General features: G+C 37.6%; 1 protein-coding gene across 21 annotated transcripts in view; it reads right to left on the reverse strand.

Moving 5' to 3' along the window:
* CAMK2D (calcium/calmodulin dependent protein kinase II delta) overlaps window positions 1-20,738 on the reverse strand; it is a 1,797,486-nt gene that overhangs the window by 1,025,297 nt on the left and 751,451 nt on the right. The window lies entirely within an intron of this gene.

Consider the following 20,738-nt stretch of genomic DNA (forward strand, 5'->3'; position numbering starts at 1 on the left):
ACGGTCATTCTGAGCCAGTGATCATTACGTTTGTACTTGACTTAGCTACTGACGTGCATGACAGCGAGATAGAGAAAGAGAGAGAGAGAGAATGAAGATGACAGACCTTATCTAACTGGAACTTATTTAAGGCTGGAAATAAGGCTTTAAATGCACATACGACCAAATCTCCCATGAAAACCTTTCTTCTGCCTTTAACAGTCACATTTAACTTGGATCCCTCACGTTTCAGATCAAAAACAGGGAAAATGGGACATCATAGCATGTACATCTTTTTCATACTAATTTGTGTATGTCATTTCATTTCTATCTGCATTTGCTTGCACCATTTTCCCCCAGATGAACACTCAGTGTTTTATACTTTAGTACACTCCAGAAGGATTGGGGGGGGTTCTGTAATACACTTTTACAAATAATGAGTCAGTGATGCACAATACTGTAATACCTTTCTATGCACATTGTTAAAAGAGACGCTGCTTAAGCTTACTTCTAGGCTTTTATCCATCACTCACAGAAATATTTCAAAACAATGCTGCTTTCAGCCATAAGCTGATAAACAGATTCAGGGAAGCCAGTACTACACCAGGGGTTTTTCAATATGACCAATGGGTAAAAAGATGTTCATAGACCATGTGCATTTGAAGTAGTCCATGGACAACTTTACAGAGCCTTCTTGAGGCTTCTCTTAATATACCTGAATTAAGTGACAAGATCCGAGTTCCTCTTCGGAGGTACTACTGCCCCTTTCTCTCTATACAGATTTCAGCTACCAATACTTTATTACCACTAGATGTTCAGTGGTGGCGCAGCAGTTAGCGTTGTCACCTCACAGCAAGAGGTCCTCTGGTTCGATCCTCAGCTGGGGTGCCTTCTGTGCGGAGTCTGCATGTCCTCCCTGTGGTCGCGTGGGTTTCCTCAGAGTGCTCCGGTTTCCTCCCGCGTCTCAAAGACATGCCATAGGTGGACTGGACACTCTAAATTGGCCCTAGGCGTGAGTCCATGCATGTGTGTGCCTTCTGTGGAAGGTTGGGCACCAGGCTGGCAACTCGACACCGTAAAACTCCACTGCCAATCATAAGCAGCCAAGGTGATCCACTGTGGCGACCCCTAACTGGGAAAAGCCGAAAGAAGAAGAAGAAGAAGATGTTCAGTTTGAGGGGCCATATTTAGAAAATCCCAAACTTCCACAATTGAACAATGTCTTTAGACAATCCTCAAAGATGACACAGAGAAATAAGTTGCTGCTGTTTCACACAGAGGTTTAGGAAAACTAAGTTTATATAAATAAATAACTCCTGCCAATGTCTATTTTTCAATTGTTGAATCAGGCGTATCTCTTCTAATGAATTATTCACTTACACAGTATTACAACTAAAATAAACTGACACAGCTAGGCACAGCATATTTACATTATGGTGCATTTATACTTTAACAGGCTATTTTATGTACACAAATTATTTTCATATTTACAGGGATTAACTCACTTGTTTACAAGACAGGTAATAAAATTTCTCATGGTCTAATCAGGAGCTTTAATTAATTCTTTCACATAACTTTATACAAATCAGTCATACTGCATATAAAATACAATGTTTGCACATTAAACAACATTACCCTTAACTCAATAAGCTATCACAGCTTATTACTGCACCCAGGCTGCTCTATGCTGGACTCACTGCTGGCCTTAGACATAGGCCATTAGGCGGCCGCCTTAGGGTGCCACTCTAGCAGGAGCGCTTTTCCAGTATTTACTTGTTTAATTTTTGTAGTAAAGAAATTGTTTCTTTAAAATTTGTTAAATGAAGACAGGAAAAACTGAAAAGTAAGACAATCTGCGAGAATAGAATGAAAAAAGTAATCTGAATGGTGTAGGTAGAAAAGGATGGGGCACTGGGTGGTGTGGGGTAGACACTGTGGAGCCCTTTCGCCTAGGACACAAGTTGACCAAAGTCTGGCCTTGACCAGACTACCCAGACACAATAATGTGTATAGTTATTTACAGCACTCCTGTCAACTACATTGCTAAAACTTTTACGCTATGGTTTAATCCACATCTGTTCAATACAAAAGCTTTCATTTTAAGCACATAATACTTCAGTACGATTATTAGTTATAAATCACTGGATAAATGTAAGAATAGTGTTACTCTGTTCATTATACTGCCAGTTCAAGCTTCAGATGTTCACATGATTACACCATCCAATTACTTCACAAATAACACCATCTTTTACTTAAACATATCTACTAACAGTTACAACATTAAAAAGGGCATAAAAGAGCACAATACAGAAGCACGTCTACAGAGCAACTTTAGATATTTTAAGTGTCTCTTACAAAAAGACACCACTGCAGTTAAAACTCCCAGCACTTAACCTTTGACATAATTATTTAGCTAAATATTAGTTCTGAACACTTTACTCGTTGTTCATGCCTGCATGACACAAAGAGCAGAACTCACAAAATATATGTCGTCATCAAGAACTGAAGTCCTGCAAACAATTGTACGATTTCTGATCACCAAGTGATTTTACAACTGTCATATTCTCTGGTAAAACATCATCTCTACATAAACTAGCAATGAGTGTCTACTCTGTAAAATCTATCAGGTGAACTCAATCTCTTTCAAATCTATACAATCTATCTCCTTTCTTATAATTCCTCTCAAATGTTAAATAACTGTACATTGTTACTTCCTCAAACAATATAAATAATGTATGTAACTAACTGTATTTTAATTAGTTAGTTAACCTATACCAAGGATCAAATGGTGGAAATTGAAAAAGGGTAATTGTGAGGTGGAGTTCAGGGAAGAGTTAAGACAGGCACTGGATTGCAGTGAAGAGTTACCAAATAGCTGGGTAACTACAGCAGAGCTAGTAAGGGAGACGGCTAGAAAGGTGCTTGGTGTGACATCTGGACAGAAGAAGGACGACAAGGAGACATGGTGGTGGAATGAGGAAGTATAGGAGAGTATACAGAGAAAGAGATTGGCAAAGAAGAAGTGGGATTGTCAGAGAGATGAAGAAAGTAGACAGGAGTAGAAGGAGATGAGGTGCATGGCAAAGAGGGAGGTGGCAAAGGCTAAAGATAAGGCGTATGAAGAGATGTATGAAAGGTTGGACACTAAGGAGGGAGAAAAGGACCTGTACCGATTGGCTAGACAGAGGGACCGAGCTAGAAAAGATGTGCAGCAGGTAAAGGTGATAAAGGATAATGAGGGAAACATACTCACAAGCGAGGAGAGTGTGTTGAGTAGATGGAAAGAGTACTTTGAGGGGTTGATGAATGAAGAGAATGAGAGGGAGAGAAGGTTGGATGATGTAGGGATAGTGAATCATGAAGTACAATGGATTAGCAAGGAGGAAGTAAGGATAGCTATGAAGAGGATGAAGAACGGAAAGGCTGTTGGTCCAGATGACATACCTGTGGAAGCATGGAGGTGTTTAGGTGAAATGACAATGGAGTTTCTAACCAGATTGTTTAATGAAATCTTGGAAAGTGAGAGGATGCCTGAGGAATGGAGAAAAAGTGTTTTGGTACTGATTTTTAAGAATAAGGGTGATGTGCAGAGCTGTAGTAACTACAGAGGGATTAAACTGATCAGTCACAGCATGGTGATTACTGATCAGCAGTATGGTTTCATGCCAGGAAAGAGCACTACAGATACGATGTTTGCTCTGAGAGTGTTGATGGAGAAGTACAGAGAAGGTCAGAAGGAGTTGCTTTGTGTTTTTGTAGACTTACAGAAAGCATATGACAGGGTGCCTAGAGAGGAGTTGTGGTATTGTATGAGGAAGTCAGGAGTGTCAGAGAAGTATGTAAGAGTGGTACAGGATATGTACGAGGGTAGTGTGACAGCGGTGAGGTCTGCGGTGGGAGTGACGGATGCGTTTAAGGTGGAGGTGGGATTACATCAAGGATCAGCTCTAAGCCCATTCTTATTTGCAATGGTGATGGCCAGGTTAACAGACAAGATCAGAAAGGAGTCCCTGTGGACTATGATGTTTGCAGATGACATTGTGATATGTAGTGAGAGTAGGGAGCAGGTGGAGGAGACCCTGGAGAGATGGAGACATGCTCTAGAGAGAAGAGGAATGAAGGTCAGCAGGACTAAGAGAGAATATATGTGGGTGAATGAGAGGGAGGATAGAGTAATGGTGAGGATGCAGGGAGTAGAGGTGGCGAAGGTGGATGAGATTAAATACTTGGGATCAACAGTTCAGAGTAATGGTGAGTGTGGAAGAGAGGTGAAAACAGAGTACAGGCAGGATGAATTGGGTGGAGAAGAGTGTCAGGAGTGATTTGTGACAGACGAGTACCAGTAAGAGTGAAAGGGAAGGTCTACAAGAGGGTAGTGAGACCAGCTATGTTATATGGGTTGGAGACAGTGGCATTGACAAAAAGGCAGGAGTTAGAGCTGGATGTGGCAGAGTTAAAGATGTTAAGATTTGCACTGGGTGTGAAGAGGGTGGACAGGATTAGGAATAAGTATATTAGAGGGTCAGCCCAGGTTGGAAGGTTTGGAGACAAAGCCAGAGAGGCAAGATTACATTGGTTTGGACATGTGCTAAGGAGGGATGCTGAGTATATTGGGAAAAAGATGCTAAGGATGAAGCTACCAGGTAACAGGAAAAGAGGAAGGCCTAAGATAAGGTTTATGGATGTGTTGAGAGAAGACATGCAGGTGGTTGGTGTGACAGAGCAAGATGCAGAGGACAGGAAGAAATGGAAACAGATGATTCGCTGTGGTGACCCCTAACGGGAGCAGCTGAAAGAAGAAGAAGTAGTTAACCTATACTTATCAGCCTTGAGTTAAATGCTTATGTATTCAGTACACACAGTACTGTAACTATGTTTAGAAAGCAAATGTTTAAACACATGCTTAACTGCATTTTTATCAATATACCTATTCAGTACCTCATGTTGGTTTAAGCAGTGTATGTAGCATACTGCACTATGTTTTAGATACTCTAACAATATTTGCTAACCACTTACCCATTATGTATGTATAAAAATTATCTAATCATGTAATCCTAATCCTAACGTATGCGGCTAAAATTATGCTATTTGTGCCAGTGGGTGAAGTGTAACTCCCACATGCAATGGCTGAAATGGGTCACTAGTGGTAAAGTCCTCGATCAGAGTACATAATAAATATAGCTACAATTTGGACAATATCGAAGTAACTAAAGTCAGTCCCTTGTTTAGCTTTTTGTTTGTACATAACACTTCACAGCAATATCACTGAACTATGGAACACCTCAAAATACTTGATGTTTGGAAAAGTGAAACCTGGGCAAAATAGAAACCTTAGCAATAGGGTAAGGGACTTTTCTATATGCTTGAATATCTCAGTAATCAAATTATTATTTATCAAGTAGGAGCCACTTTCTTAGATCATGACATAAAAAGGCTTCACAGTTGTTAGTCTGTAAGTCAACCACTGTTCTGGAAAATAAAGTTTTAGTTCTATTCTATGCATTTTAAACCACAAAGCATTAGCCTGAATATATGACCTGGAGGCCATTCAATATTTTATTAAATGCACTAGGAACAACCAAATCAACAGCAATATTAACATACAAGACATCTTTAAGTATTTTCATACCCTTTATGTCAAACCAAACCTCAAAAACCACATTACTCATAATACTACTTCCCATAATCAAATCAGTTTTTAAAATTAAAATGGGACAGTTAAGTGCATCCCAGGTAAACCACATGGGAATACTGGCAATTACATACTTATCACTGAGCTATCCCAGCCTATCTAGTATATTGGTGAACTATGTGACCAAATAACTCATTATACATTAACAAATAGATGGGCACTTGTTTGTCACCAGCACAGCTTTCACTAAAGTTTACAGCATATCCTTTATCATTGGATGCCTCACTTATAATATAATGCTATGACTGAATGCTGCTAAACTACAGAGTTGATCATGTTAATTTGTCAGTGACCATTTAAGCAAAATGAAAATGGTGTTGTCGGTCAGTGGCATTTAACTTTGCTGCACTTCAAGCAAAACTAGAAAATGTGTGGATCACTGAAGCACCAAATATGTGAATCAACTAATATATTTCATTCACCAAACTTAATATATCTGTTAGCTCAGCTACATTTCTTATCCCTCCCCTACATTTCTACATAGTATTCTTAGTTCTGACTCATGCTTTTCATCATATTTGTAAAGAACTTTCCAGACATTCCAGTAACTTAGAAAAAAATCAAGTAAAAAACTAATGATTTTGCAGCAATGGAGTGTGACAAGGGCAGAATGGCTCTGAGCCACTTATACTCAACTGCCATCTGTCATGCCTATAAATATGTTTGATTAAAACATTGGATAAGAACACCCAGAAGGGTCAAGTCTGTGTCTTCCTACCAAAGTAAATTGGCAAGTAACCTAACAGTGAAGAACAGGGAGGAGATCTTTGGCCATATTCTCTGTTGGGGCTTGGCATAATGGTTAAGGTGTTTACCTCATAGACACAAGGTACAGGGATTTATTCTCACCTTTGGCCACTATCTGGTTATTAGCTAGGTGTGTATTAGTTTGCACACTGAATGCCTATTACTTACCTGTCTAGCTGGTAACAGGTACACACCAGAAGCCTGGTCATCAGTGCTAGCTGCAACACCTACCATCAGTGGATGAACAAAGCAATGTGGGGTAAACTATGCCGGCTTCCCTTTAAGGATTTTTAAATATTACCCATTACTGAGCAGTGTAGCCACCTCTTATTTCTCACAATACTTAACCCTACTATCTGGCACTTGAGACATATACCTATAACCCTAAATTCACTGCTATGTTCGGTCATAAACAGCTGAGAGCATAGTACGAGCATAGTACACAAAACCACACCTCCCTGCAGGAAGGATTATGGTGACTATCTTGCTTACTTAGTGCTTTAATCCTCAGCTGTTCACCAGAAGGGGTAAAAGTAGTGTGTTAAATCTAGTAATTGTTTCCCTACTTTTATGTGCTACAGTAAACAATGACTCTCAAGATTTTTTTGGGAGTGTATTATCAAAAAATGGCTAAAACTGCAATAATAAATATGAGGAATATTAAAAAGAAAGCTTTCATTTTTTGAAAGCTATTTTCCAGAATATAAACTAGATGTGGGAGTAACTTAGCCCTGGTATAAAAAAAAAAAAAAAAAAGATAAAATGGCATATAGCTTGTGATGCCCCTGCACTGGTCCAGTAACCATGGAGCCTCAATCCTCACCACTAGCACCAGTGAGGGATGTACACATTGGGAGGATGACAAGTGCACACACAATAAAGTACAACTTCTGTTAAGAGCACACAGAGATCACAGTCAGTCTGAAGCTGGTTTCTCCCTCTTTCTCCAGATACCCAATAAGATTCCCCACTGGCACAGCTATACGGTTGAGATCTCAGCTGAGGCCCAAGCCAAAACCTCCAGCAATCCCTCTGTCCAAGCAGTGCCTCATGTCCCTGCCCAAGTAGCTGACACACACACACACACACACACACACACACACACACACACACACACACACACACAGACACACACAGACACACACTTTGAGATTTGATTTATATGCAAACACACATCTGGGAAAGTATGGCACAGGTTCACTAGCTATGCCTCCTTCTGCCCAGACTATAAGGTAGTACCAGCTGTCATCAGCCATCCTTACTTATCAGCTACTATAAGGTCCTTACCAAAAGTTGTCTAATCTTACTGTGTAATGTTACTATATCCAAAAGGTAAGTGTGACTAAGACTTTCAAGGCTATTTAGGAGTGACCTGTACAGTGTCACCAAATACATATGCAAGTACTGTAAGACCTTAAATATCTCTAAACAAACCAGCCGCAATTAAAAGGTTTAAATATATTTAATAATAAATAATAAAAGAACAAGACAATACGCAAACAACGCAGTAACTACAGAGTTCAGAATCACAAGAAATATTTTAAAACAACATTGCAGGACAGTCTCAAATAAATACAGAAAACATCTAAACTAATCATTACTATCACCACAAAATGTCACCTCCCAAGGAGTGAAAGCTCCATACACCCCATTTAATCTAAAAATAAACTCTATCACGAAACACAGGTACCAGAGCGAAACACGTCTCAGCATCTATGATTGTTCTGAGTTTGCTGATGTATTATGTGCATATGTGGAGAGAAGCATTGTGTGTGTGTGTGTGTGTGTGTGTGTGTGTGTGTGTGTGCGTATATACATACATATATATATATATATATATATATATATATATATATATATATATATATATATATATGTTTTATTTTTGTGTATTTCTTTGTACCTTGCATACATTTTACATGTGTTTTATTTTTATGTTCGTTTATATTGAAAGGGATGCTGTCATTTTAAATAATCTAGCTGTTTTGGATTTGTGCCTTTTTACTTATATAAACAAGCTGTTTTAGTGAGTACATATGGTCTGATAAAGCCCTGTTGGGTGAAAGCGCTTACCACTGTCTATTACTTGTTTTGAATAAAATAGTTAGAAGTGGATTAACTTGCTTCGTTGTGGATTGGATGATTTCTGATTTCTACAGCCCTGTTTCGCTCCAGTACCTGTGTTTCGTGATAGCTTTTAATCTTTACTATATTCTTAACTATCTTTAAAAGAAACTATGCCCTAAAAAACTTACTTGCAGAACAAGGCAAAGGTAGTGCTGATGAAGAGTGAATGTTTCTAGATACAAGACAAGACACAAAATGCACAGACTTTCTCTGAGAGAGTTCTTAAAGTAATAATCAACATTACTGCTGTGTTAGCTATCACTCTGTCACCTGCCTTCAGTTTCCAGGCTAACAGAAACTTAACAAAATTTAAAATTTCTCTGTGAAAAATACATATCTCTCAGAAGTTTGCCTAGAACTGGACGTTGTAAAATAAACACTTTTACATTTGAAACCTAGTAATTATTTCTGTTGCTAGACAACAGGAAAACCTCTAGCTCTAGACATTGTGTCTGCTTGCTGCACTGAAACTACTTTATATAGCACAACGTAAAGCACTTTTAATTTCAACTTATTTTTTTGAGGGTTTGCAAGTTAACTCTGTATGTTCCACCTTCTACTATTAACACATACATTTCCACAGGTATATAGTTTATATACATTTCTGTTCTTTTCCAGCAGAGTACACTGTGGTCACATTCTTGAAGCTCAGTACATAACATACAGTTCTCTTATAGTTGTAGGACAAACATATGAATCATATTATTCACAAATGACATATGATTATTAACAAAATTCCAGATAGCTGGGTTGGCAGTGTCACATTTCTATACAAATCATATTAACATTTTCAAGTGACATATACTTATTTACAAAATGCCCGATAGCTGGACTGGCAGTATTTCCCGGGTGTCACTCACCTGAAGCTATGTACCACTATTTTCTTTTCTTGAACAAGAATATGAGACTGTCCAAAGTTAGAGGCCAAAAAAAAAAGAATCACTGCTAGGTTAGAAAAGTTGACAAGGTAACTTACTACACCATCTTCTAACAATGCAGATCACAATCTCTGTTTGACCACAGGCAATGCCTATTCAGTGGCCATCTCAAGTTAAAATGGCCATGGCCCATAATTTCTCCACGTACCAAACTTAAGAAAGAAAGTAATAACTCTGTCAATCTACTAGGCAGTAAGTACAACTGCATTATTCAGTGTAACTTAAATGCCAAATGGACCACAAAGATTACAGAACCATTTAATGACACACTTTAATAAATATTCTCTTACCCAAACTGCGAATATTCCAACCAAATTCATTCTGGGTCTTGACATCATTCAAGCCTAAACTGTCACCAATAAACCAGCTAGACTATTTCCCCTAAGTGCTTGCTAGCTATCCCTATTCTGTAGTTTCTATACCCTCTTCTTGAAAATTATATTTTTGTCTACCTGCATCATTTACGACCCCACCAAAAACTTCAGTACTCCTTATTACCAGGATTGACACAACTTGACTGGCATAAGAGCCTTTTACATTGGGAGAGCAATACTGCCTCAGAATAACTTATAAGCTTCCATCTCTCCTCACCCTCGAGAATTTATTTTTTTCTCAGCACTAAAAAGCAAAGACTATAGGTTTCCTTCAACACTTCTGGAGGGACACTGTGGGAATTCAAGCACAGTGGTCATGCTGCTGAATGGGTCAGTTACTGACCATTATAAAAGGAATGAAAACTGGCATCCAAACAGCCAAATCAGCATTCCCTATGGGTAGACATACATTCCTTCTCAGTAATGTCATTGACTTTCTGAAGGAAATTAACTACACCACAGCAAGGCAGAAGCTTAAAGATGCCATGCTTCAAATCAATGCAGCTTACTTATCTGCTCCTAAAAGCATAACTGAAACCTTCTCTATTTTATTAATACTGCCTTCATAAGCTCTCCTGTTTAGAAGGCAAACACTACAAAAGTGAACCATAACTTTGTTTCACTCTTTCATTCACCTTACAGCCATAACATTAACTATGATATGCAGGTTACTAAACACAGCCTCTTCCCTGTGGCAGTGGCTCATGACATGCTTTTAAAGTTTCTCGGAACCTCAGCTATCATTCTTCACATAGTGCCTGCCTATATACATATTTTATTTTGTGCTACAGAACTTCCTAAAGTCAGAATCAACTATGATTACTCCTTTCCCAAAACAGTGCAGGGAATTTTACCACACAAGTCTATCTTCCCCCTCCCCACCTTGCATAAAACTTTGTAAAAATTGTATCTGTTCAAATCAGTAAACACCTGGACTCCAATGGTCTTGCAAGCGATATCCAACATGGCTTGAAAAAGGGTTGCAGGTGAGTCATAGCTTTTAATTTCTCTGAAAAACAGCATTTTTTTCAAAAATGGATAATAGATAGCAAATCAGCTAACTTTGCTTTCCAACATTCACAAATCAAGAAGTTGGATGTCTATGATTTATAGAGTAAACTGACCAACTGGATTACTGACTATCTTAATAACACATTTATCAGAATCCTTACTGATAAGGATTTTTTTTATCTATGATTATATATAGACGTAATTTAAATATTACAACCACCACATTAAAACACTTCTTAATGCAGGTGCCTTGGCTGCCTACTGGTCAAAAGATACCAACTGGAACTGTCATGATTTCTTATAACTTCTGTGACCAACCTTACATTTTTTCATTAACTTACTAGAAAAGATCTTGTTGCTCACTTCACTAAAACAAAGCTCATGCTATTTGGTAGTGCTCAGATACTAAACAAGTTTTAAAAAACTGCATCATCATCTTCCTTTCTGAATCAAGTTTGATTTTTAAACATATGGGTGAGCCACTAAATATCAGTATATATCACTAAATTTCAAGAAAAGCTTTCTACACTGTTTAAAGCCTGACTCATAAACTTTTATAATCAAAACAGTAGTAAACCAATACTAGCACTTCTGGTTCACTCAATGACTGTCCAGCAAAGGCTGTAAGCTTTTTAAAAAATACCATGTGTTGTTTTACAGTCCAGGAATCAAAGCTTGAGCACTATTGTTCTACACTACGTAGGCTGACCCTTCTTCAGGATTTGAGCTGTGCAATTAACTTATGATTCTACACAACATGTAGGACACGTAGCAATGCACTCATTCTTTATTATGTTTTCTTTCATACAGTGTTGACTCTTCACTAAAATTCCTGTAACTGTTGACATGTGGAAGAAAACAACTAGAATTCACTCCTATTAACTTTGGATTCTGCCACCTGCTAGAACAGCCTAGCCTTCTCTTTTTCTCTCCAGTCAGCCATCACAATGCATGTTAGCAATGAGATACAACACAGCAGATGAAGTGGTATTACACATCGGTTCCTAGGGGATTACTAGGCTATTGTCCCTGATGGGACACTTTAAGCATAGCCAGGCTTCCTGTATCACCCAGCTTTGTTATCCGCTAGGTATTTAACTATCCTTGCCATAGCTTAATTTAAATGCTTCACTATTTTGTTTGGGTCTCACCTTCAGTGTATTAGAGGAGTCTCTCCTGCAAGTACAACATTTGTTGTACAAATACAACACTTGCCAATGTCCATTAGGAGGATGCGGTTAATCATAGGAAAAATTTCCTCTTTCCAATCCACTGGTCCAAATTATGCTTAAATAGGGCCATGGAAAGTTTTGTTTTACATATAAATGAAGGCTGTTCCACAGTACTGGTTTCCTTTGGGATATATACTCCAGACCATTTGGATTATGGTATGGAAGAGGCTGAGGTCTCTCGACCAGGTATTCCTAATACCATTTGACTTGCATAAGTGCAATAGGTCTATTACTATTGTATTTATGGATGCCATACAAGTCAGGCATACGTTGCCGCTTAGTAGTCTGAGGGAGATCGAGTAAAGCGATAGGGCTTTGAGGCAGCCCATGTAGGTCATGTGCCTTAGGCCCACTAATATTTCTGTAAGCAGCCTCTGTGGGATGTTGCAGTTGTTGCAAGTGCCTGGATAGATACATAACAAAAGGGGCACTGTACTGTTTGATGGGCATAATGAGAGCTGAGTAAAGTGGGAAAAAGACCTCTTTGGACATAGACACCATACATTTATTCATTAACTGAGCAATATGGCATGAATTCCACACAACAGTGGACATATGTTGGTCTAAAGCTAGGTCACTCTATGGGGTCTACTCTTAGGGGCAAATTCTCAATGTGATAACCCCCATGGGTAGTTGATTCTCCAAAGGTCACAGTAATGCACACTTTTGGCCTTTCATTTCCGTCCATGACTCTGACACAAGTTAATTGTTAGGGACAAACTCTCATGTAGGACAGTGGAGTCCATGGGGGATTCAATAAATGCTCCCAACTTGCAGTCATTGGCAAACTCTGTCAACCACAGGCTACTGACATTTGCTTTGAGATCTGAGAAGTAAGTGCCAAATAAGAGTGGCTACAGAACACAGACTCCACTCATTACAGATCTTTTTGTTGGGGAAGCAAGCCCTATCCCGGCTTCCTGTGTCCTTATCTGTGAGCCAGTAGGGGTTTATGTCTAGTTTGGCAAGTTTTCCAAAATGCCAGAGTCAGGTACAGCATCAAAGGCCTCAGCCAGATCTAGGTAGGCAGTGTGTACTGCCCTTTCTTCATCCATTGCTGTCATGTGCTTTTTTAAAATAGTCTTGCTCCTGTGCTATAGTTGGGGTTGTATATGGTTTCCTGACATTTCTTCTGAGATTATGGGGGTGGGGGATGTTTGAGTTGACTTTGGCAGCTAGTAGATTTGCTATAGCCACAGCTTCCATACACCTAGTATCAATTACAACAAGCTCAGCACACTACTGTGCATTGCTATTGAGATAGTGGATATAACTGAAGGCAGCCTTGATGTTACCCTTGACCTGGGTAGTATATTTTTTTCTCATATTTGTCCTTGAACCACCATCAGCAGAATGTGCACAGACATCATCTCTACATACTGTACTCTCATAAGCAAAGGCTTCAAATTTCCTTTTACTCTTCAAAACCTTTGCTGGTCCAGCAGCAGTAGCCTGTTGCCAATGCTGACTAAATACTTTTGATGTTTGAGGATGACGGCAAGAGCTTTTATGCAGTGAAGGCTTTTTTTACTTCAATATTAATGTACAGAAGTTTTTTGTTGTGCCTTTTTGCATGTTACTATGAATCTATAATGTTATGTAACTTGCATTCAATTCACTGTCACATATTCTTATTTTATTCTGCCTCTCTCAAAAAGGGCCTTAGTGGCCTTGTCAACTACACACTGTAAATAAATACAACTAAAGTATCACAGTAATGTAACACTGTCTAATTTCATAGCTCAAACTGCCATCTCTGAAGAATATGGCAGCCTTCAAGATTAACTGCAGATTTGTTTTGCAGGAATCTCCTGGATCCTTTACTGAACTTTGTATTTCTGTCCTGACAGACTCCTTGATGCAGCCAACACATGGAAGGGCTTCCTATCTGCCATCTAAGGGTATCATGTTGTCCTCTTACTAGGTCTCACTGATTTTCAAAGAACTCCAAGATAATTTCACAGAACAATAAACAGCTGAAAGTCAGGCAGAATGGAACAAAATACACAATGTGTTTTTTACTAAACAATAACAAATATATTTGTAGAGCTGAAGAACTATATATGCTTTCAAGCAATTGTGTTTGGAAGTGCAGAAGTACAATTTGCCATGGAAAAAGTCCCAATTTCAACTATCAGAAATTTCTTGTTAAAGAAAAATTTACCAGAAAACTGAGCATGCCACTGCAGTAAGACAGACAGGGCCCTTACTGTGACCCAGGTTACTGGGCTTTGAAAAGTGGCCCCAGCAATGCAGAAGCAAGGCTGAGAGGAAGTGAAATGTAAGGGTGTGGCCTGTTTTCCTCTCCTGGAGGGAGAGGTGGGTTGCAAGTGTCAGGGGAGTATACAGGGAAATAGAGTTATCCATTGGAAGGTAAGGAAACCACTTCCTGTACTTGAGGGAATGGCAGGACTGCTTGCTTGTAACATCCCTTGTAGAAGTGAGGCACTACAACAAGCCCAGTGCACGTCTCCCTTCTACTCTGCAATTTGAACATCCATGGGGGCTAGCTGAGAAGCCTGAAAATGTACAATTTTTATCTCACAGAGGAGAAAGAGAAACCAGCAGATGTAAGACAGAAGTTCATGAATTATTCAGAAGAAATATACATACATACACAGATATACATACACACACAGCATTTTCTTTTTTAAAGGGCACAAGGTCCTACAGACGCTTGCTTTACTCATATGAATACAGCTAAAAGTGTGTATATGACAGAGTGGTTTGTGACATATGAAATGAAACAATGGACAACCCACTGAGGAAAACAGGCCTGACCTTATCAAAAGCTGCTGATAAACAAGCTGAATTACTAGTACAATAGTTAAACAATTAAATGAGTAAAAAGATGCATGTCAGACAAAATGGGAGGGAATTAAAATCAAAACAACAAGTAAAGTAAGGATTTGTTAAAAAATGATGGGAAAAAGACAGCCATGTGAGCATAAAGAAAACAGCTACGAGGTAATTCTTACAATTAAAATCCAAGCTTCACATAGTTGGTGTGGCCACAAGCATGACACGAAAAATATATATTTTTTAAATCTTGCAGAATCTGTAATAAAATGGACATTTAAAGATGCTGTAGAATAATCCATAAACCAAATGATGAAGAAAGCATAAGAAACCATTAAACACCTTTAGGAGGAAACGTAGTGCAGTCTCCAAGGACCGAGCAGCACTTTTTTTTAACATGATATGGCTGATCTCACCACAAAGTGAAGTACATATGACCCAAACTTTTGCAGACTTGTATGTTATCCTAAATATGGTACAAATAAAAAGCTTGTTTCAAGTAGGAATGTATCTCCTCCATAGTGAGCTTGTTTCCTTAGGAGTACAGAGAGTACCTGCTATATTAGCCAATTAAGTTTTACTTAATGAAGCAATTAAAGCTGCACAACAGGAAGTTTTAAGAAAGCCCCTGCAGAGTGCTCCTTACCCATTCTGAAGGGGGATTTAACGTACAGAGCAGTGACTCTAGAAGAAAGTAAGCAGAAATTAAGAAACACCTGGAAGAAGACAACAGGAGGAAGATTATTATTCCTGTTATTCCTGTTGAAGGAATCCAAAAGGGAGAGAGAAAGACATACGCACAATGAAAGTCTACAATCCAGCTATATTGGACAATGACAACGGTACTTGCTGTGAACTTTTTGTTAAGCAAAAATATCTTTTAGTTTCAGAGGAATTTGCCTTTTAATTTTACATTTTTGACTAACAAACCAGACTAGTGACTCTCCTGCCATTAATGGTTCACAATGGTGGACTGCATCTGGGTATTTTGGCATACTCTTTTTGTCAAAGTCCTAAGAATGTATCCATAGTTGCCAACTTAAAGGAGACACCTGTTTGAGTACAAGGTTTCTAGTATGTAGGATAAACAGCTTTGTGTTCTGTGTGCTGGAAGCTTTTTTTTCCCTTTGTCATGTACATCTGTTTGCTGCTCTGACTCAAAGGATGACAAATGTAAAACTATTACTGCAGACCATTGTTGTTGTAGCCAAAGGAATGGTGACAGTCATCAAACCAATGGCTATGTGAAATATAGTTCCATCACTAAAACAACTAACCAGGGAGAAGGACCTCAAGGTATTTATTGTCACCTATAAGAGGTTCATTCGTCCTTGATAAACAGGCCTTCATGTACATGGAAGAGTATCAGGACTGCAAAAAAGTTAATAAAAACATTATTTGCCAGTGCTGTTATTACATCAGAGACACAAGTTCAAAAGTTTCACAGCTGGATCTTTTCTCCTAATAAAATAATAAGACCTACAGTGTGTGAATTAAAGCATATATTTAATTTACGGCTAGATCTTGAGAGTAAACATACTGAAAATAAAATGCTAGACACTGATAAATTTAACTGATAGTTACTGCTCTAACAAAGATGATTTGTCAAACCTGACCCAAAGGATTCAAAAGTTTGTTATGGTAGTAAAAAGAATGCTATACCATGAAACTATGATAGAACTCAGCCAATGTAGACCTGTAGTGAAGTCTTATCAAATGTCGGTAACAAAAAGGTATCAGCTGCAAAAATGTTCCTTTAAATGAGGAAAAAAGGGTCACACAGCTAGATTTTGAACTAGCGGTAGTGACAGATAACACTTATGATAGCTATGACTTCTGAAAAGTAGGGTAATAATGAAGGCATGCCTTGGGAATTTGATAAATTATCTGACATAATGGTTGAGACTGCATTCTATTACTGTGTTACTGCAAAAGTTAATTAAAAGCAACACCAAATGAAACTATGATCTTCTCCAACAGTGCTAGAAAACACGGACACAATAACTAGCGCTTTCATTCACTTTTATTAACTGTGAACTTCCTCAGAAACAACAGACTCCACCCTTTCATTCAATTTATACTCAATTTGAAATCACATGTTTAGTTACATCATAAATCACTTTTTAAAAAGACATATATGCTTAAAACAGTATATGTATATACGTATATCCCTTCTAAAATAAATTAATTTCTTTTTAAAAAATAAATACATATATATACGCACAAATATATACACACATATTTTTGGTAAATCAAGAAAATTATTGTTTCATCATCAAAAAACATTGAATATTAATGGTTTCATTCAAACCGGGCTTAGTGTCTGCCCCAAAGTGAAGTTGCCACAACGATTCTTTACATTCCAGTAAGGTTTTAAGATCTCCTGTATATGCTTGTTGTCTAACATTGTCTATTACAGAAAAAACTAATTTCTTAAACAAAGGACAAATTAATGAATGCCTTGCTAAAGCATTACCTTGTTCTTTTTTCTTTATAGCTAATAGGTGTTCATTAATCCTTTTTTTAAACACCTTGTCATCATTCCAATGTAGTAACTTGGACAAGAAAGACACTGAGCAACATATAACGCCATCACACTGTTACATGTAAAATAACTCTTACACTAGTAAGTCTTTTTATTGTGCTTAAAATAAACAGAGGAACAATTACTGATATATCTGCATTACCTACAACTGTTGCAAGCATAAGTCCCTTCTGTTCTAATAAATCTGGCTTCATTCTCTGTGTGTGTTAGCTCCACTTTCCAATAAACTTTTAATGTTACAAGTTTTTTTAAAGATAAAATTAGGACACTTGCCTATTACTTTAATAAGAACCTGATTTCCCAACAATAGTTTCCAATTATCCACTATGATGTTTTAATGCACCACATTTCATTAGTAATAGGTAAAATGAAAGCCCAGGCAAAGTTACTACCAACCTTATCCAAAGTTTGAATGTCAGAGCCAATATTTTTACCTGCCAAAATTGGACATGCAATACCCTTCCTTAACAGTAATACCTCATTCTCAATGGATTTTAACCATAAACTATCATATCCCCTAGCCACAAAGAATGATCTCAAATTTTCAATTTCTCTCATAAATGTTGTATCTAGAGACATGAATCTATTAAGCTTTATCAGCTGTCCCTTAACAACTTTTTTCATATGGAGTGGATGGTGAGATTCCTTATGTAAAAATTGATTTTCTGTAGATGTTGCTAATAAATTTTTGTGACTTAAAGTCATATGTCAAATTGATGTCCAAAAAATTCAAAAACTTGACCATAACCACCCATAGTGAACTTTAGAAATTTTGTTGTGTTGTTCAAGTATAGCAAACACTCACCAAAGTCTTGAATGGTACCTTTCCAAAGGAAAAACAAATCGTCAATGTATCTACGATAGACCAAAATATTTTTTTCAAAGATACTATTGACAATAAATTTGTTTTCCCAATTTGCCATCACTAGATTGGCAAACGCCAGGGCTACTCTTGCCCCCATGGCTACCCCAGATGTCTGCTTGTACAACTGGTTATTGAACTTGAAAAAGTTATTGTCTAGTACAAGCTCCATAATGGTACACACTGTATTTATTTTGGTGCTTTCTAGTTCACTATTAGTGGTTAAATATTCTCTAAGGTATTTTATACCTATTTCTTGTTCTATACAAGTGTAGAGTGAAACAACATCTAGAGAAGCAAAACAAAAGGACTCATTTTCAAGTTTTAAATCTCTTAGCAGCTCCAGAAGGTGCCAGGAATCTTTTAAATAAAACCTGGAAGCTTGCATAATGGGATTCAAGATGTGATCTAACCATATTGAAAGTGTTTCCTGTTTTGGACCTCATAGCATATATAATGGGTCTGAAAGGGGGATTTATACTGTTTTTCTGAATTTTTGGAATCCCAAAGAAAACTGCCATTCTTGGATGCTCAACCTGTAAATATATATAGCTGTCATGATCTAGTTCCCAATGGCAAAACAAATCAAAAACACATGTGTCTAGCCTTGGGTAATTCCTTTTTATAGCGGCAAAATCCACTTTTTTTATATGTGGTTTCATCCTTCAACATGTTTTCTATGGATTTGATGTAATCACACTGGTCCATAATTAAAATCATACCCCCCTTATCCGCCTTCATGACCTTCAATTGTTTATTCATACGTAACGCCTGCAGTGCCTGAGCTTCTGAATCACTTAAATTACCAATGTTTTTATCAGGTTTGATGTTTCTAAATCCCATCTCATACATATGCTGAAATACTTGAAGTGTTCCTAATAAAGGTGGATTATATGTACTTGCTTTTTTAGGACCTAAAGTTTGTCTATCACAGTTGACATCTTGCATAATATATTTTAAATTAAGTTTCCTTAAAGTCAACCTAAAGTCCACTATTACTTTTGCAAGATTCATGGTATTTCCAGGAATAAAGGAAAACCCCTTCTTTAAAAGATCAACAAAAGAATGTGGTAACGATACTTTGGAAAGGTTTAAAATTTCTGTTATATGGTGCATGGTCAGAAATAACTACCATTTCTTTCTGTTCCTGCTCCTTCCCTTTCCCTTGTTCTCTACAACTTTGGACAATGTAGGTCCCCATTTGTTTCCCTGTTGATCCACCAAAAAAAGGACCACCATTTTTGGAACAACCAGCTCCTTCTACAACAGACACATTATTAGTTTAGTTAGAATTTTGCATTTCAGACGTAGAGACATTACCACCATTTACAACATCCTGACTGTTGTCTACATTAATAACTTCACTTGTTTTATTATTGTTCGTTAGAACATTACAGTTTGAACACTGTATTGAATTGTGCCCATTAATTGTTGTTTTTACAACATCTGAAGCAACATACTGATTAGATGATTCTCTGATATCTTTGACAATGTAAGCAGTTTTATTTGCATAAGCAATAATGTCACGCTGTAATTTCTTTTGTTTTCTTGCTACTGTTGTAGCCCTATGTCTATCTGCCTTAATGGCAATGCCACAATACAAATTGTCAAATGACGAAAAGCAAGAAAAGTTCTTAATTTGTTCGTTTAATATACACACATTGCTTTTGACTTCTTCCAACTGTTTTAAGTAATGTTTTACTAAGGTACGCACTAAATTAATGCCAAAGTCATTAAATAAGTCAACAAGTCTATAATACAAATTGTCCCCATATGAAACACAATTTGGGAATTTATTCGTCCTCAGGCCTTGAGGAACACACTTGCATTTAATGCATTCCGTTCGATAACAGATTTCAACGTCTAACCTAACGTATTTTAAAGTTAGCTTCTCAAAGTCAAAAATTGCTTTTTTACAAGCATTTTGTTCAACAAATGAATTGGGAGCATTGTCTCTACTGACAGGCATATTTTCAGCTGGTTCTATATCCCCGAACGGATTCTTTCCTGCCTGTAAGATGTATTCCAGAACTCTACTGGAAACAACCATAGTTTCCCTTGACTGAGTTCCAGTGACCTCAGGGACGTCAGAGTGGTTTGAAGTAGTTGGAGCATGCCCAGTAGTACTGGATACATGATTTGAAACAAAATTAGCTTTCTGTCCAAACCCTTGTTAGATAGCAGTCGTGATAACGTTGGTTATCTTTTCAGAAAATGAAGCATAATCCTCAGGTATTGGATAAATGGAGAGATTAATAAGTGTGCTTTCACCACCCATAATGAAAAAAGACCACACTCCAAATAACAAAACTAAAAACTTCAAACGGAAAACAAATGAAACTATGATCTTCTCCAACAGTGCTAGAAAACATGGACACAATAACTAGCGCTTACATTCACTTTTATTAACTGTGAACTTCCTCAGAAACAAC

Source organism: Protopterus annectens, chromosome 2.part0, assembly GCF_019279795.1.
Source record: "Protopterus annectens isolate FY-2018-M chromosome 2.part0, PAN1.0, whole genome shotgun sequence".
Lineage (NCBI taxonomy): Eukaryota > Metazoa > Chordata > Ceratodontiformes > Protopteridae > Protopterus > Protopterus annectens.